This window comes from Delphinapterus leucas, chromosome 17 (assembly GCF_059928025.1).
Source record: "Delphinapterus leucas isolate spDelLeu-1000000601 "Yukka" chromosome 17, BTC_Dleu_Yukka2, whole genome shotgun sequence".
Lineage (NCBI taxonomy): Eukaryota > Metazoa > Chordata > Mammalia > Artiodactyla > Monodontidae > Delphinapterus > Delphinapterus leucas.
In genome coordinates, this window is record NC_143145.1 from 238153 (window position 1) to 262054 (window position 23902).

Sequence of the window (23902 nt, forward strand, 5' to 3'; positions counted from 1 at the left end):
CCTCATCACTGCTGGTGGGGATGGAAAGTGGTGCAGCTACGTGGAAAATGGTTTGGAGGCTTCATAAAAAGTCCAACATACACCTCCTAGATGTTTCCCCTAGGAGAAAAGGATTCCATTTACACCAAATTCTAGAAAATGAAACTGACCTAATAGGTAGTGACAGAAAGCAGAGTTCCCTGGAGATGGGGTGGGGGAGGGTAAGAGGGCGGATTCATTGGGGCCTGCAAGACTGGGGAAGTGCCAGCCACGTTCATTGTCTTGATTGTGGTAATTCTTTCACAGATGTGAAATTAAGAATTAAACAATACATCAAAGCTTATCATCAAATTGTGTCCTTTAAATTTGTGTGGTTTATTGTATGTCAATTATATCTCAATGAAAGTTAAAAATATTTTAAAAAATGAGTCAGCCTGTCTTATTTTCCAGGCAGCAAAATCAAAGGAGGTCTGAAGGCTGTTTGACGTCTCAGCAACCAGCCTCCTGCAGGGGAGAAAAAAGAGCGGGTCGGGGCGCGTCCACCCCTCTCCTCTAAACTCCCTAGGACGCGTGGGGCTGAGTCCCTGGTCCTATCAGCGGACTGCTGGGCGACCTTGGCCAAGTTTCTCAACTCTGTGCTCAGCGTCTCCACCCGGAAGAGAGAATGATGACAGTACCTACCGTAAAGGAAAAATTATACCAAGCCTGGTGTGCCGAGGCAGCTTCCTTGGGGAATAAAGAGCGTCCCTGATAGAACACCTAAGCAATTTCTGATGCGCTGTAAGCGGATTAAGGTGGAAACCAGTTACCACCAACCCAGGGGACCATCAGCCTGTCCCTGCTCGTGGGCAGAGCCGCAGACCTGGCACAGAGCCCACTGCAGGTGGGGAGCGGCCCTCGGGCTGGAGGGAAGGGATCTGATTGGGTTTGACAGCCCAGAGCCAGCTCAGGAGAGGGGCCCCTGAGGGAGTGAGCCGTGGGGGCGTGGCCCCGGTGAAGTCCACGGGGGCGTGGTCAGGGCGGAGCGTCGAGGAGCTTAAGAGGCTGTCTCCTGGGGGCGCGTCCTTGGGCAAGGGGCGTGGCCCGGGAAGGTGTGACTGGGATCTGAGGAACGCGGCGAAGCCAGGGTCCGGAGTGAGGCACGGTCGAGGAGGGTGTTGGGGGCGTGACCGGGTGCAGGGGCGGTCGTGAGGGGCGTGGTCAGGAGGCCGGAGCGGGTTCCAGCGGGTCCACGCTGTCCCGCCTGTGCTCGGGCCCTCGGGGCGCCAGGCCGCTGCCCAGCCGGGACGGAGCCAGAGGTGATGCTGGAGCACTCTGTCTTCCTGGCCCCGTCCTGCAGGGGCGAGTGGGAAGAAAAGGGGTCCTCAGTGGGATTGCGTGCGGCCGGGCAGCGGAGGGGAGGCGGCGCCTTTGCACGCAGGCCCCGGGCCCTTTCCTGTCTGGAGCAGGTGATTCTCCTCGTTTATCAACGTATCCCTGACTCCGCAGCTCTTCCTTTCCATTACGTAGGTGCAGGTGTTTTATACGCGTCCTTAATATGTTTTTTCCTTGTAAAATATGCACTGTTGTGTGGCGTATGTGACTTAATTTACATGTTGTGCTATAAAGCCCACTTCACTTAATTTTTTACGCAGCGCCTTGTTTTTAGGATCTTCTCTTGTTCTCCATACCTCTGGTTCTTTGTCCCTGACTGCTGCGTAGCACTGTCAGTCTGCGCGTCTGTCCCTGATGATGGACACCTAAGTTGCCTCTTATTCCCCATCACTGCAAATCACGTAGTGCTGCCTATCTTTTTACCTGGTCCCTAGGAATGAAAATTCCTCTGGATTATCTATCCAAGAACGGGTTGCTTGTTCATAAGGTATCTGCACGCTTAATTTCACTGACTACCGCTAGGTTGCCCTTCAGAGCTGCTGAGTACATTTACACTCCCAGTAGCCGTGCCTGAGAGTTCCCAATTCACTACACCCTCCCCAGCACTAAGTGTTATACAGTGTTCTTATTTTTGCCAATCAGATGCATATCATGGTTGTTTCAATTTGTCCTTAATGGATTCCTAGTGAGTTTCATGATCTCCTCAAATAACATGTGGGCTTTCCCCCTTCGTGAATTGTCTTTTCATATGTATATGTTTTTTTGGTTTTGTTTCTGGCCTATGTTGCTACTGGAGTTCCTGTTTTTTGTTTTGTTTCGTTGTTGATATGCAAGAGCTCTTGTATATTCTAGATACCAATCTCTTGTCAGATTTAGACTGCAAATGTCTTCTGCTAGTCCATCATCTATTAATTTTAACTGTGATGTCATCTGTTTAGTAGAAATTAAATCAGAGGTAGTCAAATTAGTTAATTTTTTACCTTGTGGCTTGTAGTTTTGTGGTTTTAATAAGTCTTTACCTTCTCCAAGGTCATAAAGATTCACCTCTATTTTTTTTAGAAGTATTTCAGTTTTACTTTCTTCTACTTTTCATATTTATGTGGATAATCTATTGGGAACCCAATTTTATACATATTAGATGTGGACCCAGCTTCATGTTTCTTCAAATAATTCCTCAACAAAGAATACATTAAATAATCAATCTTTCCCCATTACTTTTTATACATTAGTGAGATTCTGAATTCTTTTTTCTGTTCTATTGGTCCATTTGTGTTCCTGAGCCTATCAAGTACCATTGCTTTGGAGTAGATCCTAACATCTGGTAGAGTACCTGCCTGCTGTATGTCCTCGTTCAAAACTGAACTAGCTATTTGTAGACTTTTATTCTTCCATGTATATCTAAAAAATATGTTTTTCACATTCCTCAAAAAATCTTACTAGAACTAGATTATTAATATTTTGGTTTTTTAGACCACTTTAGTGAGCATTGACATCTTTACAGTGTTATGCCATCTGGTCCATGAACATTGTATGTTTCTCCATTTATTTAGGCTTTCTTTTAAGATACTTTCATAGAGTTTTTATGTGTCCTCTATAAAAGTTTTGTATATGTTTAATTAGCTTAATGCCTACATGGTTTATAGCTTCCGTTGGTGTTGTGAAGGGCATCTCACTTTCCATCATATTTTCCAGTTGGTGGTTTCTCATCTGTAGAGAACCATTGTTGGGTTTTGTGAGCAGATCTTACTGAACTCACTGATTCTAATACTTTGTTGATTCTGTATATTTTCTGTGTAGAATTTCATATTATCTTTAATTTTTGAGACTTTAGGTTATTCTCTTATAATCCTTAGGCTCTTTTTTTTCTTTTATTGTTGCGTCGGCTGAGCACACCCGCCTCCACCCACCAACACCCACCAAGAAAGGCATCCTTTCTTGCTCCTGACCTTAAAGGGTTTGTATCCAAAGATTCTCTGTTGAAAATAATTTGTGTGGGATTTTGGTATATAGCCTTTATCAGGTTAATAAAGTTTCCTTTGTAGTCTCAGTTAAAAATTTTTTGATCATAAAGAGATGCTGACTTTTATCAACAATTGAGAGGAGGTGATTTTATCCTTAGTCTGATGATATGCTAAATTACACGGATAGATTTTTCTGATGTTATGTTATCCTTACATCCTTTTTAAAAATTATTTATTTATTTTTGGCTGTGTTGGGTCTTTGTTGCTGCCCACGGGCTTTCTCTAGTTGTGGCGGGCAGGGGCTACTCTTCGTTGCGGTGTGTGGGCTTCTCATTGCGGTGGCTTCTCTTGTTGCGGAGCACCGGCTCTAGGCACACAGGCTTTGGTAGTTGTAGCTTATGGGCTCAGTAGTTGTGGCTCGCGGGCTCTAGCAGGCTCAGTAGTTGTGGCACACGGGCTTAGTTGCTCCGCGGCATGTGGGATCTTCCCGGACCAGGACTCAAACCCATGTCCCCTGCAATTGGCAGGCAGATTCTTAACCACTGCACCACCAGGGAAGTCCCTATCCTTACATTCTTGTATATTCTTAAGCATTCTGTGTTTTTGTATGTTGGCATTCAGTTAACAATTTTTATGTACGAATTCCACATCTATGTTTTCAATAATTTATTATTTATTTATAAATTTATCCCAAACTACTAATGTAGTTAATTTATCCCAGACTACTAATGTAGCCCTCCCCACCTTCCCCTTTGGTAACCATAAGATTGTTTTCTATGTCTGTGAGTCTGTTTCTGTTTTGTGAATAAGTTCATTTGTATCTTTAAAAACATATTTATTTATTTATTTATTGGCCATGCCACATGGCTTGTGGCTTAGTTCACCGACCAGGGATTGAACCCGGGACACAGCAGTGAAATCGCCAGGTTCTAACCACTGGACGGCCAGGGAATTCCCTGTATCATTTTTTTAGATTCCACAAATAAGTGATATCATATGATATTTGTCTTTCTCTGTCTGACTTACTTCACTTAGTATGATAATCTCTGGGTCCATCCATGTTGCTGCAAATGGCATCATTTCATTCTTTTTTATAGCTGAATAATATTCCATTGTATATACGTACCACATCTTTATCCATTCATCCCAAATTAGTAGTGTGGGATTAACAGATACACACTACTATAAATAGAATAGGTAAACAACAAGGACCTACTGTGTAGCACAAGGAACTATACTCAATATCTTGTGATATTGGAAAAGAATCTGAAAAAAATATGTATAACTGAATCACTTTGCTATACAATTGAAACTAACAACGTTGTAAATTAACTATACTTCAATAAAAAACAAAATTAAACCAACAAACAAAAACAATATTACGGTGAGGTTCAGGTAAGTCTTTTGTGAAGCATGGCCACCAGGGGACCCAAGGACCTGGGAGGGATAAGTGGAGTTAAAGGAGGCATTTTGTTTTTATAACGAGAAATATCAGTGGCTTTGTATGCTCATGCAAATAATAAAACAGAGAGAGACAAACAGATGATGCAGGAGAGGAGACAGATAAACAAAATCTTTGAGAATGCAAGAGGCAGTGGGTCCCAGTTCATCAGAGGAGGGCCTGCCTTGTATAGGAGCAGGGAGACTGCCTGCCCATTTTCAGGAGGGAAGGTGAAGGGCAGGGATAGATATGGGCGGGCCTTTGGGTTTGGTGATAAGAAGTTTTGTTCTCATCTGGGAGGCTCAACTAGAGAGGCCTAAGAAATTCCTATGCTCACTTTGGGGAATGGGAGACTTACCCTCTGGAGAAAAATCACAAGATTGCCAAGGAGCGTGAAGTGCTCCTTCTAAGTTTAAAGCGAAGCCAGCCAGCACAGGTCTGTGATGTTTCTGCAGCATTCATGATGGAGAATGGTGGGGTTCCTCCAGACTGGGCTTTCTCAAGTGTGCACAACGGAGAGGGAGCTAGAGACAGGAGAGCAGAGACCATTTTTCCTGTGTATGGGAGTGCAGTGTGAGGATGGGCCAAAAGGGAAGTCAAAGAGTGGTGACAGAGTCCCGATCAGAGAGCCGGGAGGCAAAGCACTGCAGCAGCGGCGCACTGAGGGAGTGAGCTGCAGGCCGGAAGTGGAACTCAACTGAGGGCTTCTGAGCTTGAGCTTTCAGCCCTTTGCAGTTCCCTGTGCGAATGGGATCCGGGCTGTGGCCACGGAGTGGTGTGGGCTTCTCTGTTTTGTTGTGGGAGTTTCAGGCTGGTTAGCTTCCATTTATATCGACATGCATGTCAAATACTACAACTTCTGGAAATGAATACTGTATAGGTAATAATAATTTTTAAAAGCCTGAAGAGCAGGCTAAACGCAGATTAGAAAACGCTAAATAGAACAACAGTAAAGCTTAACTGAGCAATTACCAAGAGTTAAGATGACAGAGCAAAAAGAGAGAAAATCGTAGAGACACGGAGGACACAGGCCGTCCAGTTTAGCTTGACAGATACATAGGGAGAACCTATAAGAATGGAGGAGAGCCAATATTTTAAGAGACCAGTGGCTGATAACTTTCCAGAATCGAGGAAAAGTGAAATCTTTTCCAGGAAGTCCAACATGGTTTGAGTAGGTAAAATTACACCAAATCCACACCGACACGTAGGAAATGTCAACTGCACCGCACCGAAGGGGCTCGGAAGAATCTCAGGAGCGATGTGACAGGCATCGTCGGCCGTGGTGCGGACCGCGGGGCTGGAGGGAGCGCTTCGGCATCACCTGGCCAGCAGCCGCCCCTCTCCGCCCGTCGCACCCCGGGCCCCGGGTGACCCGGGCCGGGGGCGCCCCTCTTCGCCCGAAGCATCCCAGGACTCGCCAGGACAGCGCGAGTACCCCCACACCCGCGCTGTGGGCGGAGCCAGCGCGACTACGCTCCCGACTCCCGGCATGCAGCGCACGCCCCCGGCGGGACTCCTGCTCCCGGCGTGCCGCGCGCCGGCGCATGTGCATGGGGCTCGCGGCGGCGTCCCCTGGCGGCGGGGGCCGTGCGGGGCGGGGGCGGGGCCGGAGGCGGGGGGTTGCGCTGGTGACGGGAGGACGCGCGGTCGCGGCGCAGTGGGCCGGCGGCGGCGGCAGCGGCGGCGGCGGAGGGCGCGCACCGAGCGGGCGGCGGCGGCGCGGGAGAGCCGCGAGCAGCTCACGCGCGGCGTGCGAGCTGGGATGAGGGGCTGTGGCCGCGCGGCCCGCGCGCAGCCTGCGGGTGAGAGCGCGGACGGTGGGCGGCGCGGGCCGGGAAGATGGCGGAGAGGCCGGCGCTGTGGCCCCCGCCCGGTCTCCCGGAGGTCCCCGGCCCGGCCCGCGAGGATACGGGTCCTTGGCGACTGAGGGGGCGGGCGGTGCCGCGGCCGGGCCGGGGAGGGGCGGGTTCTGTGTGTAGAGGTCCGGCTGGGGGTGCGGCGCAGGGGCGCGAGGGGCCCAGGCCTCGCGGGGCCAGGGTGTGAGGTGGGTGTGGGGTCAGGCCTAGGGGTGAAGGTGGGTGAGAGTGTGCCTGGCCCGGGGTGCGGGTCGGTGAGTGTGCCGGCCCTGGGGTGTGAGCGTGCCCGGCCTAGGGTGGGCGTGAGTGGAGTGCCGGGCCTGAGCGCGGGGTGTCGGCGCGGTTCGGGTGCGCAGTCGGGGAGGTGCGGGGCCGGGGAGTCGGGACGCGCGTGTCCGGGTGCGGGCCGTGGCCTCCGGCCCCGCCGATCTGGCCTCTGCAGGGAGGCGGGCTGGGGCGTCCCCGCCTTCCCTCCCGGTCGCTCTCCCGGAGCTGGAATTCCCTTGGTGGCCCCCTGGGTGCGGGATTGGTGTGGGTGGAGGCAGTGTTCCGCGCGAGGGCCGAGATAGAGGCAGGCTGTGCGCATCTTGGGGGTCAGGACGTCTTTTATTTTAAAACGTGCAGCTGGCGGGGAGGCCGCCGCAGCTGTGGGTGTGTTACATGCTGCTCCCACGAGCAGCTGCTGTGGGCGCTGCGCAGCCTTCAGCAGCAAAAATGCGGCGTCCCTCACCCAATTCGTTGTCCTAGGGTTTAACCAAACCTCCTGTGACCTTTACAGAAACCTACAGTTGCAAGGCTTCTTGTTCTTCCCCTGGTGCAGACAATAGGAGGTTTGTCTTTGAAGCCAGCGAGGGGAATTGCACCCTGTACATCCTGGGTGCCTCTGTAAACAGCAGGTGGTTCCCGGTCAGCGGCTCCCCTTTCACAGTGAGCAAGGTGTGTTTCTCCTCGTTGGGGGAGGGGAAAGAGATTTGATAGGGGTGAATGTGAAGCAAGGAGACTCATTCCATAAAGCAGCTTGGCGCGGACTGTGTGCCCCGCGCGCTGGCTTGGGAATGAGCAGGGCCCTGGGTCTCTCTGCCTGCACTTTGTCTAGTCAGCTGTCTGGAGAGGCTGGAGAACAGGGGGGAGAAGAGGGCGGCTTCTGGAGCCAGACTGCTTGCCTTTGAGTCATGACTCTTCTGTTTACTGGCTTTGTACTCTGCCTTTGGTTCCTCATGTGTAAAATGGGAGCACCAATAATATTGGGCTCCCTGGGTGGTTGTGGGGACTCGGTGAATTCCTTGTGCCTTGTTGTCAGTGTTGAGAAAAGTCAGGAGTTGTTATCGCTGCCAAGATCTGGTTTCCAGGGTGCACTCACTGGGTCGGCTGTTTCGTCTTAGTTTAACACTAACTTGAGGTCTGTGGCTCTCTTTTCTTGTGCAAGCTGGGGTCATATTTGGAGAAACAAATCTTTATAAAGGTAAACGAGGAACAAATCTCATGTACTTAGATAAATTATCATATAGAACTGTTTTAAAAAATCTTTTTAGAAGAAGAAAGCTTCTAATGAACCAGTCTAGAATCCTGCAGTACTTATTGTCCTGGGAGGTAGATAGGATTGTTGTTGACAGAAATGAGATGTCGAGCAGTTCTTGGGTAATTCTCTACTTGAATTAAACTATCAAAGCCATTGTTGTTATACTTTTTTCTTTTTAATTTAATTAATTAATTAATTAATTTTGGCTGCGTTGGGTCCTTGTTGCCGCACGTGGGCTTTCTCTGGCTGCTGAGAGCGGGGTCTACTCTTCGTTGCATTGTGGTGGCTTCTCTTGTTGCAGAGCACGGGCTCTAGGTGCACAGGCTCAGTAGTTGTGGCACGTGGGCTCAGTAGTTGTGGCTCGCGGGCTCTAGAGCGCAGGCAGAGTAGTTGTGGCACACGGGTTCAGTTGCTCCGCGGCATATGGGATCTTCCCGGACCAGGGCTCAAACCTGTGTCCCCTACATTGGCAGGCAGATTCTTAACCACTGTGCCACCAAGGAATCCCTGTTGTTATACTTCACAGTGTTATCCTTGTAACAGAAAAGATACTTTATTAACAAACTAAGTGACAGTGAGGGCATAAGCACCAGAAAATGAGGACTTGGCATTATCAGTGCTGTAACATTCTGTCTTGCTAAGCTGTTGGAAGGAATAACTTAACTTGCTTCAGAACAAAGTGGAAAAATTCGTCATGTTTCCCAAGGAGATGGTTCTCTTTCTCAGGTCTAGGAAGAGTATCTTAGGCTTACCCTAGATCACTTCATCTCATCCCCTTTATCTGTGTGACACTAAGACTAGGAGGGACCCCCCCCCCACTTTAAGGAGAGTCTTTGGGCATTTGTGGAGTCTAAGGTTGAGAACATTTGATGTTCAGAGTGAATGGTAACGAAATAGCTTCTGTGAGCAAATTTTAAAATATCTAAAGATAGATTTAAAAACGTCCATCCCTGCCTTCTTTCCTGCATGTGTGCTGGTGTGGGCTGTCCTTGAACAATGTAATAACAGTGAATTCAGTGTCTTGTTAAGCCTCCACCTGGTTCTTTGTTGCTTTTGAAGAAAAATGTCCGTGTAAAGATGAAAAAATTAAAAAAATGTTTCACTATGAGAACATTCTCATAGTGAAATATCTAGTTTTACTAGCAAGATAGCTTTGCTGTGCCTGTTCACTGACCCATGTGGCCATTTGTTGAGGGTCTTACATGCTCCCACTCAAAGTTGGCTCTGTGGGTGTCCTGTCTCAGGAGCTCAGCCTGGGTGTCACAGCGCTGGACCTGGCAACACCTGGCAGAGCTGGACTGGGCTGCCCTGCCTGGAGGTCTCTTCTCCTGTTATCCTTCTTGCTCCCCTGGTAAAGTCTGCACCCTCAGCTGTGGGCTGTCTCTGCTCCCTCCTATGCCTGCCTCACCGTGCCTCCCATCGGCCTCTGGGACTCGCCCTTGATGTCACCTGGCAGCTCTGGCCTGCTCCCCGCGGTTGTTTCTGACCCTGACTGCTGTCCTGCAGCCACACTGTTTCACCCTGCTGAGAAGAGCCTCCTCCCTTGGGCCTGCAGCCCTAGCTCACTCCTGCTTCTGCTGTGCTCACGCCTCAGCCTTCCAAACACCGCGCCAGACGAGGGTCTGTAAGCTACAGCCACTGACAGCCCCTTGGCCTGTCTTTGTAAATAAAGTTTTATTGCAACACAGCCACCCTGGTTTATTTTTGTATCATCTGTGGCTTTACGCGGGCCTCTCACTGCTGTGGCCTCTCCCGTTGCGGAGCAGAGGCTCCGGACACGCAGGCTCATCGGCCATGGCTCACGGGCCCAGCCGCTCCGCGGCATGTGGGATCCTCCCGGACCGGGGCACGAACTCGTGTCCCCTGCATCGGCAGGCGGACTCCCAACCACTGCGCCACCAGGGAAGCCCTCCTCTGTGGCTTTTTTGGCAGACTTGACTAGTTGCAACAGAGACTTCATGGCCCACAACACCTAAACTGTTTCCTGTCTGGCCCATTTTCAGAAAAAGTTTGCTCTAGAAGTTCAGAGGGAGAAGGACTGCAGTGGGGGGCTTCAAGGAAGAGGTGGTCTTTGAGCTGAACCTCAGCAGGAGGTGAGTGGGGGAAGGATGGAGGACACTGCAGCACTACAGACAGAAAGGGTTTCAGGTCTTGGGAGTAAAGGCAAGAAGGTGGCTCATGTGTGGTTTGTGGGGTTAGAAGTTTGTATAAGGAATAAGAGGAAATAAGGGTTATAACGTGAAGATCTTTGAACTTAGGTGAAGGACTTTAGATTTCAGTTCTCTGGCTATAGGGAGCCACTTCAGGTCTGTGAGTAGGGGAAGTCCTGATAAAATGGGTTAGGAACGTGTACCTGGCCGTGATGCGTAGGACAGGTTGGAGAAGGAAGAAATCAGGGAGTTTATTGGGCAGCTTTCTCTAGAAAGACTGCAGTAACAAGTCAGAGGTTTATTTCTAGCTCACATTTCATTTGCTTGAGGCTCTTTTCTGAGAGTCTTCATTGCTGGATCGGGGACGTGCCCTTGTTTGGGACACGCTATTCTTATGGCAAGAGAGTGGCAGAGACTCAGCCTCTCTTTGAGCTTCAGCTTAGAACTGGAGACTCAAGTTCCGTGGCCAAAGCAGGTCCCCTGGCCCAGCCCCGGGGGAGGAGCTACGTCCCACGGCCAGGGGCAGGCTGTAGGATGGACAGCCCTCGTACAGGGAGGGTGGCCAAATAACGGGAGCCAATGCTAGGACCACCCCAAGGGAGCAGACAAGTGCCAGCCGCACTTCTTCCCTTAGCCGCCTGCGTGGAAGCCCTGCAGGCGTCTCAGGCCTTGCCTCCTGCTTCACTTCCAGCCTTGGCCGCCTGGTGCTCTGGGCGCATCATGTGCTAGGTTCTTCCCCCGCATGCTGCTGCTCCCTGCCTTGCTCGTCGTACCTTCCACGTAGTTAATGAATCCCCCTTCCTCTGGCAGCAGGGCTAGCTGCCAGGCGGGGCCTGTGCCTGTCTCGTCCGCACTGTGGCGGTGCCTCCTGGCTGGACCCCCTCCCCTCTATCTTCCACGCAGCTGCTCAGGGCATGTGTGCAGGTCAGTGTTCTCATCCATCGGTGGTTCATCAGGAGACATTTGCGGTCGTCCCAACTGGGAGCAGGTGCAGCGGCAGCGAATGTGTGGAGGCCATCCCGTGCCACCCAGGATGCTCCGCGGCTGAGGAGCAGGCCCCGGGCATGTGTGCCAGTCGTGCTGCTGCCCTGCCCTCCTCCCCGGCTCGCCGTGCCCCCTGGACTGCTGTCCGTGGCCCAGCGTGCCCCGACTCGCACCCAGCGCTCCGGCAACTCTGGCTGAGCACCGCCAGGCCCAGCCCTGCTCCGCATTCTCTCTTCCCCTCACACGAGCAGGGCTCGGGTGGCTCTTTAGGCCCTCACTGGGGCCTGCCTGGGGCCTGATCTGTCCCCATGCCAGCAACGCTCTGCACAGCCTCCAGTTGTCCCCCTCTGCACAGGGAGCCCTCGAGGGCAGCGGACTCAGTGCCTCGTGTAGCATTTCCTTTGTGTCTTAACATCAGCAGGGATGGACGCCTTTGGGTGGGAGTCACCGTTGTGCTTCCCAGGTTGACACAGCAGCGGCTGCTTCCAGCTACCTGAGGCCTCTCATCTCTTGCTTTCCTAAGTGTAAATGTTTTAATTCTCATAGATTCTTTTCATTTTTGCTCCTTAAAAGGTTAAAAAATTTTGTACTACGTAACATCTTCAGGGTTTGAAGGCACAGAGGGTGCACAGTGTAACTGTCTGTTGCCTCCTTCCCTTCTCTGCCCCCAGAAGCCTGGTCCCCTGGAGGCACCCACTCCGTCTCCTTCTAGAGATACTTTGTTGTAACTATGCACGCAAACATGTATATGTCTTCTTTTTTTCCTGCTCTTTTCTTTAAAAAATTTTTCGTAACCTTGCCTTTTTAACTAAATGTGTTTGGGTTTGGGAAGTCACTCCATATCAGTACATTTTCCAGTTCATTCTTTTTCATGACTACATCGTGTCTGGCTGAGTGGAGGTGCTATAATTTATCTAACCAGCCCCTGCTGGTGAACATCGTATTTCGCGCAGTTAAAATCAGGCTGCAGGCACAGCATTGTGGACATGTGCACGTGTGCCTGTGGGGCCCATCCCTAGCAGTGACATCTCTTTGTTTAATCACTGTTGATTCTGTTAAATCAGGTTTTGCTTTTGTTTCTTAATGTCTTTAACTGTACTTTCTGTGGTCATTTATTTCTCCCAGTTATCTGTCTGTATTTTAAATAATATAGGATGGTCAGATTAGGTGAGTTTCTCAGTTGGCAATTGGCTCACCTTTCATGTGTTCTTATAGGTAGGAGTGACTAGGAAAACATATCCACACAAAAACTTGAACACAGAAGTTCACAGTAGCATCATTCATAATAGCCAAAAAGGGGAAACAACCAAAATGTCCATCAACAGATGAACGGACAAACAAAGTGTGTTCTGTCCATACAGTGGAATATTATTTGGGAATAAAAAGAAAGGAAGTACTGATTCATGCTACAATGTGGATGAATCTTGGAACATTATGCTGAGCGAAAGAAGCCAGACACAAAGGTCTGGCTTTGTACGGTTCCATTGATATGAAATGCCCCAAACAGGCAAATCCATAGAGACAGAAAGTAGATTAGTGGTTGCCAGGGGCTGGGAAATGACAGCTAAGGCGTATGGGGTTTCTTTTTGGGTAATGAAAATATTCTAAAATTGACTGTGGTGAAGGCTGTGCCTATCTGTGAATATACTGAAATATTCTAAAATTGTATGCTTTAAATGGGTGAATTGTATGGTATGTGAATTACATCTCAATAAAGCTGTTAAAAATAAGAGTGATTAGGATTTTTAAGGAGGGAGCGTTCCAAGGGGGGACCCAAGGCCTTAGTGTTGACTCTGTCCTGGGCTTGTGGTGAGAAGTCCAGTGGGCAGCACGGTGACTCCCGGATCGGCCTTTGAGATACTGGGTATAGTGGACACAGCACTGTTCCCACTGTGGAAGACTTGAGTTCAGCCTTGACTCAGTCCCCGAGGAGTGTGGCCCATCACAGGTAAATCGATCAAATTGCTTAACAGCCGAGCCTCGGCTCATATCTGTGGATTAGATTATATCTGTCCCGTCTATTCTCAGGGTGTGTTGTGAGGCTGAAGTGTGACTGAATTTCAGAGGACTCTGTAAATTACTGAGTGTTATACGTGTATAGGGTTCTAAAAAAGTAATTTCAACACCAAGAGGCCAAGTCAGCAGAGCACGTTTTCTGTCCTCTTGCAGACTGGTTGACCTGAGTGTAGCCGGCTGCATTGTGAACAGAACCATGCGTGGCCCCAGGGTGCTGGGCTCAGGCATGGGAGCCCCTCATCTGGCCCCCACTACTCGAGCCTATTTTCCTCCTTCGCTGCACTCCTCTGTCTGTTCTGCTGCTTCTCTCGGTCCTTCCTAAAGTTCCTGGAGGCCCAGCACGAACCAGAGATGTGGGTGCTTCCTTCATATGTGGAGCTTCACAGGAATGTCATCCTGAGACACTGCTGGTGGTTCTGTTACAGTCCCTTCAGCTGCTTCCTGGGACTTCTCTGGTGGCCAGCATGTGCTTCCTAGCCATTGGGATTGTGTGAAGCATGTACAATACAAATTTCCCAGCCGACAGACTTCAGGTTGTTTGTGCATCCGATTGCACGTGTCATGGCAGCTTCTGGACTCTAGATACTGCTTTTCTATTTAGTTTTGGTGGTGTTGGCCTTTTATTTTGTATTCAGAATTCAGCCATACTATGAGGATTCCTACTTCTTCTGACTCTGAGAAGCCCAAGAAGTAGCCTCTGGTTCCCAAAACCTGGGAGGGGATAAACTGTGGGTCCCGGAGACCCTCATTTGCAGGGATGTGCAGAAAGCCCAGCGGCCGGCCGCCAAGGGACAGTGTGGGCCTTCCTGCCTGAGGCCACTGGGGCCCAGGATGGTGTTGCTCAGGGCTGGAGCCTTCTCTGTTGGTTTGGCAGGATTTTTTTTCTTTTTTTTTTTTTTGCGGTACGTGGGCCTCTCACCGCCGCGGCCCCTCCTGTTGCGGAGCACAGGCTCCGGACATGAAGGCCCAGCGGCCATGACCCACGGGCCCAGCTGCTCTGCGGCATGTGGGATCCTCCCAGACCAGGGCACAAACCCGTGTCCCCTGCATCGGCAGGTGGACTCTCAACCACTGCGCCACCAGGGAAGCCCTAATTTTTTATTTTATATTATAGTTGATTTACAACGCTGTGTTAGTTTCAGGTGTACAGCTAAGTTATTCAGTTATACATCTACATATATCCTTTATTATTTTTTTTAATAAATTTATTTATTTATTTTTGGCTGTGTTGGGTCTTCGTTGCTGCGCGTGGGCTTTCTCTAGTTGCAGCGAGTGGGGGCTACTCTTTGCTGCAGTGTGAGGGCTTCTCATTGCGGTGGCTTCTCTTGTTGCAGAGCACGGGGTCTAGGCATGTGGGCTTCAGTAGTTGTGGCACGCAGGCTCAGTAGTTGTGGCTCGCGGGCTCTAGAGCACAGGCTCAGTAGTTGTGGCGAACAGGCTTAGTTGCTCTGCGGCATGTGGGATCCTCCTGGACCAGGGCTGGAACCTGTGTCCCCTGCATTGGCAGGCGGATTCTTATCTACCGCGCCACCAGGAAGTCCCAGAAAGTTTAGCTAAATTTTTAATACTTTTTTTTTTTGCGTGGTATGCGGGCCTCTCACTGTTGCGGCCTCTCCCATTGCGGAGCACAGGCTTCGGACGCGCAGGCTCAGCGGCCATGGCTCACGGGCCCAGCCGCTCCGTGGCATGTGGGATCTTCCCGGACTGGGGCACGAACCCGTGTCCTCTGCATCGGCAGGCGGACTCTCAACCACTGCGCTCCCAAGGAAGCCCAAATTTTTAATACTATTTTGTGGGATATTTATCTGCCCCAACAGGTATTTGTCAGGAAACATTGTTTTTTTCCTGCAGTACTTCAGCATTTGTTGTTGTTGTTGCTGCATCTGTCTTGAAGTGTCGCTTTGTACGTGTGCCATGAAAACTGCCTTCCCACATTGACCCTTTGTGTGGAACTGAGCTGATCACAGGCGAAAAAACAGGCCGGCCACAGCTTGTTTGGACTTGTCTGAGTTTAGCAAATCCTTGGCATCAGGGAGCCTCTAACAGGGCATAGAGCCTTTGATGTGCCTTGCAGCAGAAACAATTTTCAGTATTTTCTAAATAACACTTGTAATATATTCTATAAAGAGCAAGTGTTCACATATTTCTCACTCAACATTGGTAACCCATCCTGAAAATCAGACATTCTGCTTGAAAATAGAGTCTATTTTTCATCATGTTAAATGGGAAAATTTATTAACTCATTAAGTATCAATCAATTTCCTAAAACATCTTTGAAACCCTGGTAAAGGACCTTCATATAAGAAATAGGCTATCATGTTAGAATGTAAAAAAGGGTTTCCTTGTTTTCCAGACAAGTGATGCAAATTATCTGCTGTTGCTTTTCCTGTGGTAACGCCTAGAGCCTCTGCGCGTCCCGGCGACTCAGCAGCGGGTGCCCTGGTGACGCTTTTTTTTTTTTTTTAATTTTTGTTGGAGTATACTTGTTTTACAATGTTGTGTTAGTTTCTATTGAACAGCAAGGTGAATCAGCTATACATATACATGTAGCCCCTTTTTTTTTTGGATTTCTTTCTCATTTAGGTCACCACAGAGTATTGAGTAGACTTCCCTGTGCTATACAGTAAGTTCTCATTAGTTATCTATTTTATACATAGTATCAATGTGTATATTTTCAGAGGTGCATGCAGCATGCTTCTCCCAATTGAATTTCAAATCCAACCTGAGGTTTTTTCCCTGCATGTTGTTTTGAGGAAATTGTTGAGTTCGTTTTTTGACATAAATACAAATTTTACCCCTTTAATAACCAAAACTGAAATGCATATTAGAATAATTATATGATTTATGAACTTAAAAAATGTTTTATTGAAGTATAGTTGATTTACAGTGTGTAAATTTTGGCTGTACAGCCAAATGAGTCAGGTATATATATATATGTATTATATATATAGTCTATGAACTCTTAAACTATCAAAAACCAAAAGATATTCTACCAAACAATTTTAACCAGGATGATTTCCATGGGGAAATACAAATATGCCTGTATTTGTAATGTGGGTTAATGTTAATAGATGATGAGGTTAAGAAGTTATTTCTTCTCTATTTTGAAATAATTTGTATGGTGAAAATGAAATTTAAATTAATTTTAAAAACGTCTGGACTCCAACTCCCATTTTTCATGCTGAAGATAACTTTTTAAGGAAAGCTTCCTGGTTTTCAGGTAAGGATGGCAGATTGAACACATGTATACAGCTTCACTCTCTCCCAAACTCTCTCCCATTCTGCTAAATGAACAGGAAAGTGATGTTTAAAAACGTCAAACTCACAAGGCTGAGTAAAGTGAGAGGGAGATGATAGCAATAAAGTTTTGGAAGCTGGGAGGCAGATGCATACGTCATAACTGACTTAGCAGATCTGAGAACGGCAGGTTCTGTGCTGGCAGTGAGCAGAGCTGAGAACTAATCCTGCTTGCACCACAGAATCATCAAAAGGCTCAAAATTTAGAGGCACCAGGGACCTTAAGGAAGTCAAAGAGAGAACCACAATGAAGAGCAGAAAACAAGAGGCTAACAGGAAGGGTCAGGAAGATTTGAGAGAGACCAAAGGGAATCTCCAGAAACAAATGACAGCTGAAACTTAAAAAGTAACCAACAGGCTAAATATTCGATTATAAGCAGTTGAAGAGGGGCTTTGTGAACGAGGTGAAAGGATTTTAATAAGAACAACAAAGAGTTAATGGAATGGAAAGTATGGTGGAGAAGGTGATTGAGGGGTGGAGGACAGAATGCAAGAGTTTCAGATACATTTGATGCCAGCCCCAAAAGCCAACTTAGAATGGAGAAGAGACAGTGTGGGAAGAGCTGTTGGCTGGAACTAATGACAGATGTGATGATGGAAAAATCGTTTATTTCAAACAGGATAAATAACGTCCATGTTGAGAAACGTCACAGCAACGCTCCAAAACACCAAAGACCAAGACAACGTTTAAAGCAACCAGAAGTAAGAGCTCTTCCAGGGTGCTGACGGGTCCTGCTTGCCGCTCCTCAGTGGTCCCGGCGCCAGGAGGACGGTGGGAGCGGCCGGAGACACTGGCCTCCTGCAGGGTAGCCTCCCGGAGCAGGGTGGAATGCTGTTCTCAGAGAAGCAAAGAATCATCAGGGAAAGCATGAGTTGCAAAATGGAATGGTTAACAAATGATGAACATGTTTGCATGAAATAATTATATTTTGTAGGGTTCAGAGAGAGACTACACAGCAACAGCAGGGGTGCCAGATGCAGCAGAACCCCGGTTTGGGGTGGGAGAGCAGAGAAGAGCACTGACGTCTGGGAACCCTGTCCAAGGGGCTCGACGCTCTGCAGCTCTCCGGACACATGGAAGCCTTGCAGGGCCTTCAGAGAGAAAGAGACAGAGAGAATTGAGCGTCCGAATGACTTTGCGCTTCTCAGTAGCGGTTCTGGAGTCTAGAGGTCTGGGAAGCAGTAAGTTCAGGATCTGATGGAAGGTGACCTCCAGTGTGGTGCTCCGCCCACGGACGCGCCCTGCCCTCCCCGTCCTGGAAACGACCAAGATGCTCTTTACTGTGTGCGGTGAAGGGCGGCCCCTGGCCACGGCAGCGCCCAGCGATGGAGTGTGCCTCTGAGCGTGTTCCTCTTGCCGGGAGCGGGGCGAGGCTGAGCGCCCGCGTGTTTCCACCGTTCTCCGATGCGGTTGCCGCCCCAGCTGTTCAGGAGCCTTCGGGCATCAGCATTGCGGCACCTGCGTTGCAGGCGACGTTAGGAGCGCTAGGGGCCAGGACCTGTTGCCTTCTGTGCTCTTCCCTCACCCCAGAGGCGGGAGCAGCTCGAGCCGCCCAGGTGACCTGCTCGCCAGTTTCACCCTTGTTTCCTTTATGTGTTCCCACCCCTTTCCCGGTACTACTGCTGATTCTTCACTCAAATTTGCTGGTGTTTGGGAGGTTTGGGGTTGGTGTGGTAGTAATGGGGACAGAAAAGTAACTTTATATTTTGGGTGAGGAACCAGGTGTTAGGCGAGGTGGGAGAGGGATCCAGGGCGGTGCTGTGGGTACCACGTGAGACAGGAGCAGGGCGGGACGGTGCCAGTGGGCTGGGCAGGTGACGATGGGGAGGGTGGGTTCTGGGAGAGGCTGCAGTACTTGGCATCTTCCTAGGATAACCGGCCACCTTAGAAATAGGAGACTGGAAAGCTCAGCTAGGGAAATGGCAGTGGGCGGAGCAGCGCCGTCTTGATGCAAGGAGGTCTGCAGGAGGTCTGTCTAGCCCATGTTGCACTTATGACTTTTACAACTAGTGCAATTTAAATGCTTCACGTTTTGAATCATCCTATTAGCAGATGCTTCTGACGGTTGAACCCTGGCAGCTGTCACATCATCCAGAATAAACCCTTCTTTTATAACTGGCCAAACCCTCCTGTCCCACGTCTGCATGACCCTGGCAGTCTCGCCTCGGGCCGGGGGGCCGGCAGAGCTCGTGGGGTCACAGCCTCGCAGGGGCTCTCTGGTCGCTCACGTGGTGCTGTTGTCTTGGTAGCTGCAGGTCAGGATTCGGCGTGAGCTCGGAGCTGGGCAGAGCTGGGCAGAGCTGGGCATCCCTGGGATACTCGTGGGGGAGGCAGCGCTCAAGCCAGTGCCACAGGCTGGGCAGACTTCCTGGGGGCTCCCACCCCTCCTTGAGTTTGGAGCCTGTGCTTGGACAGTAAAGGGTGTGGGTGCAAATCGCCGACCATCCCTGGGCAGTAGGGCTTCACTTGGTCGGCGCCTGCCCATCTCCCAGAGGAACACGTGGAGGCTGGTGCACGCAGGGCAGTGCGGGTGCTGGGGAAGGTCCATGGGGACTGGATGCTGGAGGAGGTTCGGCCTCAAGTGGCAGCCACGGTGTGGTCCGGGAGCCATGGGGTGCATGTGAGCCCCGAAGGGTGAGTGCCCTGTGGAAATGTAGGATGGGCAGGGAGGCGCTTCACACCTGCTTTTGGTTATTAGAGGAGAAAGGAGGTTAAAAAAAAAAAAAAGAATCCTAAGACTTGAGGTGAGCGTTCCAAATGCCGATGGCACTTAGGACAGACTCGGGAGGAAGCCCGTGGGGTACCATGGAGGTTCTCCCAGGGCTGTTTGAGAAGTAGTTGTGTACTTAGATCCTCTCCCTCGCTGCCTGGAGTTGACAACTGCCCCTCCCTGTCCCAGGAGGCGTGTGAAATCTTTCCTCCTGGGAGAGGAGGCAGAGGTCACAGGAGCGGGGACTCTGGCACCAGTGAGGATGCAGGTACCTGCCCAGGACGTTGGCGGCCAGGCCTTTCCCTCTGCACCAGCTTTTGGTGGGGAGAGTCCAGCCAGAGAGGCCTACTCTGGCGCCCATCCAGTGGGCCAGTGTACAGCCCTGCCAGGCCCAGATTTGGAGCTGAGCTTCCAGAAGGAAGTGGAGAAGCATCCACGTCGCTGAGGTGAGAGGACTTACATTCCCAGGGAGCAGGCAGTGCTGTGCAGGAGGCGACGGGGCAGAGTGCCGGCGGGAGGGCAGAGTGAAAGGTGCAGTGAGTGAAGCGAACGCAGTCGTGCAAAAGAACAGAAAGACATGAACAGTAGGAAATAGACCAGTAGAGGCCGCTGCAGCTGGTACAGGAGCCTCAGCAGCACAGGATGGGGTGTGGAGCAGAGGGGCCCCGCGAGGGCCTGAGGGCAGGCTGGCCGGCAGGAGCAGGGGACCTCGGAGGCACCTCCAGACCTGACGCATGAACTCTGACCCAGCCAGATAGCCCATCAGCTGTCCAGGTAGGATAAAGGCGTTTTCAGACGCACACGTTTTCAAAACCTTAGCTCCCACCTGCCCTTTTTCAGGAAAAAGAGAGAAGAAACGGGAGCCAGGAAAAAGCTCTCGCAGAAGGGAAGGCGGTCCCAAAGCGGCGGTGCCCCGGGGCTGCCTGTGGGTGGAAGAGGCAGAGCACCGAGCCCACCCTGTGCCCACCAGCAGCCTCTGTTTGCCGGGACCCTGGGCTTGCCCTCAGCGGCTGGGCTGGAGGGTCCTGTTCACTTGCCGTATTAATCGGCTCCACTGCAGCGCCCCTGGAGGACGCCCCGCTCCACGTGTGCCGTCTGTGGGCTCCCCCAGCTCCGTGTACTGGCAGCTGAGTGCCTGGAGAGGCCAGGCCCGGTGAGGACAGGCGCCTAGGCTCCGGGGGGCGGTTGGAGAAGACGGTTCTTGCTTTCTGGACTCGCATTTGAAGTAGGCTGCTCGTGTGAGGACGTCCAGAGTCTGGGTGTGAAGAGAGGTCAGTGGAGAGTGTGTCGAAGGTCTCCCGGGGCCGGGCCTGTCCCTGGGCACCGCATCCTGGGCCGGGGCTCTGTGATGCCAGCAGGAGCCTGTCAGCTCTGGCGCACGCCTCTCAGTAACAAGTGTTTTGGAGGTTTTCAGCTGAAACGAGGCCCCGTGACCCCACGTCAGCGGCAGCGCCCTCTGCCCACCTTTGTCATGGTGCTTTCCTGCGGTGGTTCTCACAGCTTAAAAACGAACAAGACAGCTCTTGGCCTCTTCCCAGGTTACCACCCCGCCTCCCTGTACCTGGCGCACCTGTGCCTGCTGTCCCTCCTCCCTGCTCCCCTGAGCCCGCCCCCACCGCCTGTCTCCGCAGGCTGCCAGCACCCTCTCCACGCGGGCTTCCTCGCCTCCTCCAGCCCTTACCTCTGTCGTCTCTGCTAGTTCGCTGTGCCCGTAAACACGCTGGGCAGGAAAGTGGAGTTCCTGTTGTGTGCTGATTTCTCCTAAGCTTGCATCCAAAACGTGGCCCTCGTCCCGACCCAGGTGCGTGTGGCCGACCACCTGCTTGACGCGCCGAGTCAGCACCTGCTGGTGTGGCGGCTGCCCTGACGCGCTGTCTCCCTGCCTCTTGCACCCGTCATGCTGCCCTGGCTCAGCCTGTGCTGCCACCCAGGTTGCTACTCGTGCACCTGTCGAGCGATGTGTGGTGTGCGGTGAAGTGGGAAATCCGTCGCACGGGGCGCCGCAGCAGATGACACCCTGTTCTGAACGTGTAGAAAACCTTCCAGTTTTCTAAGAAAAATCCCGAGGAGAGTGAACCGGCAGCTCTGGGGATCAGGGAAACAGTTGAGATCTCGAGGAGCACATGATCCATCCCATGTGCACTGTTTAAAACCCCAGGGCCGATGGGGTCAGGAAGCGGCTGGTGGCTGAGGTTAGGCAGACACCAGAGAGGGCTGGCAGCGCGCTTACTTGCAGGTCAGCTCTGCTCGGGACAGCTGTGGGCCTGATTTTGTCCTCTGCTTGCTCTGTTGGTTATCCAGGGAGAGGTTTAAGTACTTCCGCTACGGCTGTGTCTGGGTCTCCTTTCACTCGGGTGTCTGTATGCCTGATGCTGCATTGTCCTGTTTTGTCCTTTGGTGGCCCTTTGTGGTGGCGGAGTGACCATCTTTGGGCGTCGCTGTCTTCTCCGGGTGTGAGAACCGCTCTGAGTGTTTGCTGCCGCTTTCCTGTCATTCGGTCCCAGCCCTTCATGAGCCTCCCACAGTGGCTTCACTCTGGACGTTACGATGGCCACAGAGTAAGGAGCCACCCTGGACGCTGTCCACGTTGAGGTGACAGGCTGGGTGAGAGCCTGCATGCCCCCAGCCACTCCAGCTCTTTTGGGGGTGCAGCTCTCTGAGGACTTGGTGAATCCTCCTTACTTTCCTTTTGTACCGCGGCCTGGAGGGGCAGCCTGCTGCAACCAAGGCCCTTGGAGAAGGGGTGGGATTGGAGACTCCTTTCCACTGTGCCCTGGCCCCCTTCTCCCCCTTCCCTCTCTCTTCCCTGCCGCCTCATAACATCAGCAGGTGTGGGGGGCTAAATGGCCCCAGGAGGGCTGTTCTGATCACCAGTGCATCCCAGCTTTAGGACAAGGGATTCATGTCCTCTCATTTGGACAGGTACTGAGAAGTACCTGCTTCAGGGGTGGCTGGATCCAGATGCCAGGTGGTCGTTTTCTTTTTTCCTATTATTTACTTCTGCCTCCGTTTTTTTTTTTTTGTTTTTTTTTTTTTGAGAAGCCTCTCCCTGTTGGGGACAAAGTGGCCCAGCAGCTGCAGGCCCCAAGCCCCATGCTGACGCTTCCAGCAGGCAGGGCGTGTCCTGTGATCCTCGGGGACGTTGCTTCTGCCCTGCACCCATCCCATGGGGTGGGGTGCAAGCAGGGCCTCCACTCAAACACCTGGAGGGGCACTTCCCTGGTGGTCCAGTGGCTAAGGCTCCACGCTCACAATGCAGGGGGCCTGGGTTTGATTCCTGGTCAGGGAGCTGGATCCCACATGCTGCTACTAAGAGTTCATGTACTGCATACCGCAACGAAGATCCCACGTGCCACAACTAAGACCTGGCGCAGCCAAATAAATAAATAAATATTAAAACAAAAATCTAATGACGTTAAAAAAAAAACAAACACCTGGAGAGCCCCAGGGAATGGGGCTCCTAGCAGACAGGAGGGAGAGAAGCATAGACGGACAGGCCAGCTCCTGTGGCACGTGCTGGGCCCAGCAGGGGCTTCGGAACGTGAGCTCAGACTTTGGCCTTTTAGAAACGGGACCTTGTTTTCTGTTCTGTAAGGTGAGGACGGACACAGCTGCCGCGTCCCCAGGTGTGCAAGAGGAAATGTGATGGTGTTTGTACAGCTCTTCCCAAGCGTTTTACTGTATACAGTAGGTGCTCAGTAAATGATGCCGCCAGGGCGAGGTCTGTGCCAGTTTAGATGCTGAAGCTGAGGCAGTTTTGTGGAGCAAGCACGTTTTCACAGGTGGTCAGGGCAGTGTCGTGTTGCACTCAGGCCACCTGCTGAGTTGTGGGTTCCATGCTTCCTGCCCCCACCCAGTCCTCTTCCTCATAGTTGCTTGTGGGGTGATTGCCCTTGTGCATACAGAAGGCTGTCTCTATCGTGACCTGCTCTCCCATGTGTGCTGCACAGGGAGTGCAGGTGCCCCCCGGAGCGCGGTGGGGTGGTGCGCAGGTGCCCACGGTGCCCTTGGGGTGACTGTGGTTCTAGGTTCCTTAGAGACGCCGCCGCAGCAGACAGCTGCAGCCTCACCTGTTCGTAGCACATGATGGTCCTGCCAGCTTTCCAGTCCCTCCCCAAAAGGTCGCTTCTCAGCCGTGACCCCGAGGCCGCTGGCCGTGGAAGCGGTGCATATATCTTCCTTTTTCCCACGAGCTGTGACCACGGATGACTGCTGGGGCGGGGCCTTCTCACTCCCTGACTCACTGCTGTATCCCATGGGTGGGGCTGTGACTGAGCAGCTGGGCCTTTGACCTTTGTTGGGAGCTCTGACTTTCATGCCCTGGTGTGGGGTCAGTTTTCAGAGATGTTCCAAGGATGGTCCCCTGAGATGAAGCCTGGTTAGCTGTGCTGGCTCTTCCTTCTCACAGATGTGTGGCCCCCCACCCCACCGTGCGGTGGGCCGGCCCGTCAGGCCTGCTTCTGGAGGTGCCTTCTGCCCACACCCCAGAGCCGCACCAGCTCTGCCTCAGGTCAGAGTGTCTTGTCCATTCTTGACCTTCACAGTTCCACATCCTTGTGTTTGAATGTATCTGGATCTGTAAAAATCTGGTCTGACAGTCTTTGTCTTAGCTAG

At 51.4% G+C, this 23902-nt stretch overlaps 1 protein-coding gene across 16 annotated transcripts in view; it reads left to right on the forward strand.

Moving 5' to 3' along the window:
* The first annotated feature begins 6403 nt into the window (after positions 1-6403).
* The window catches only part of ARHGAP39 (Rho GTPase activating protein 39), a 72092-nt gene continuing 54593 nt past the window's right edge, over positions 6404-23902 (forward strand). For 4 of the 16 annotated variants that reach the window (XM_030764188.2, XM_022555295.3, XM_030764194.2 and 1 more), the window contains exon 1: positions 20072-23798. The gene's annotated coding sequence lies outside the window, so the exon portion shown is untranslated. The other 12 variants (XM_022555298.3, XM_022555293.3, XM_022555297.3 and 9 more) reach the window with 7 other exon arrangements.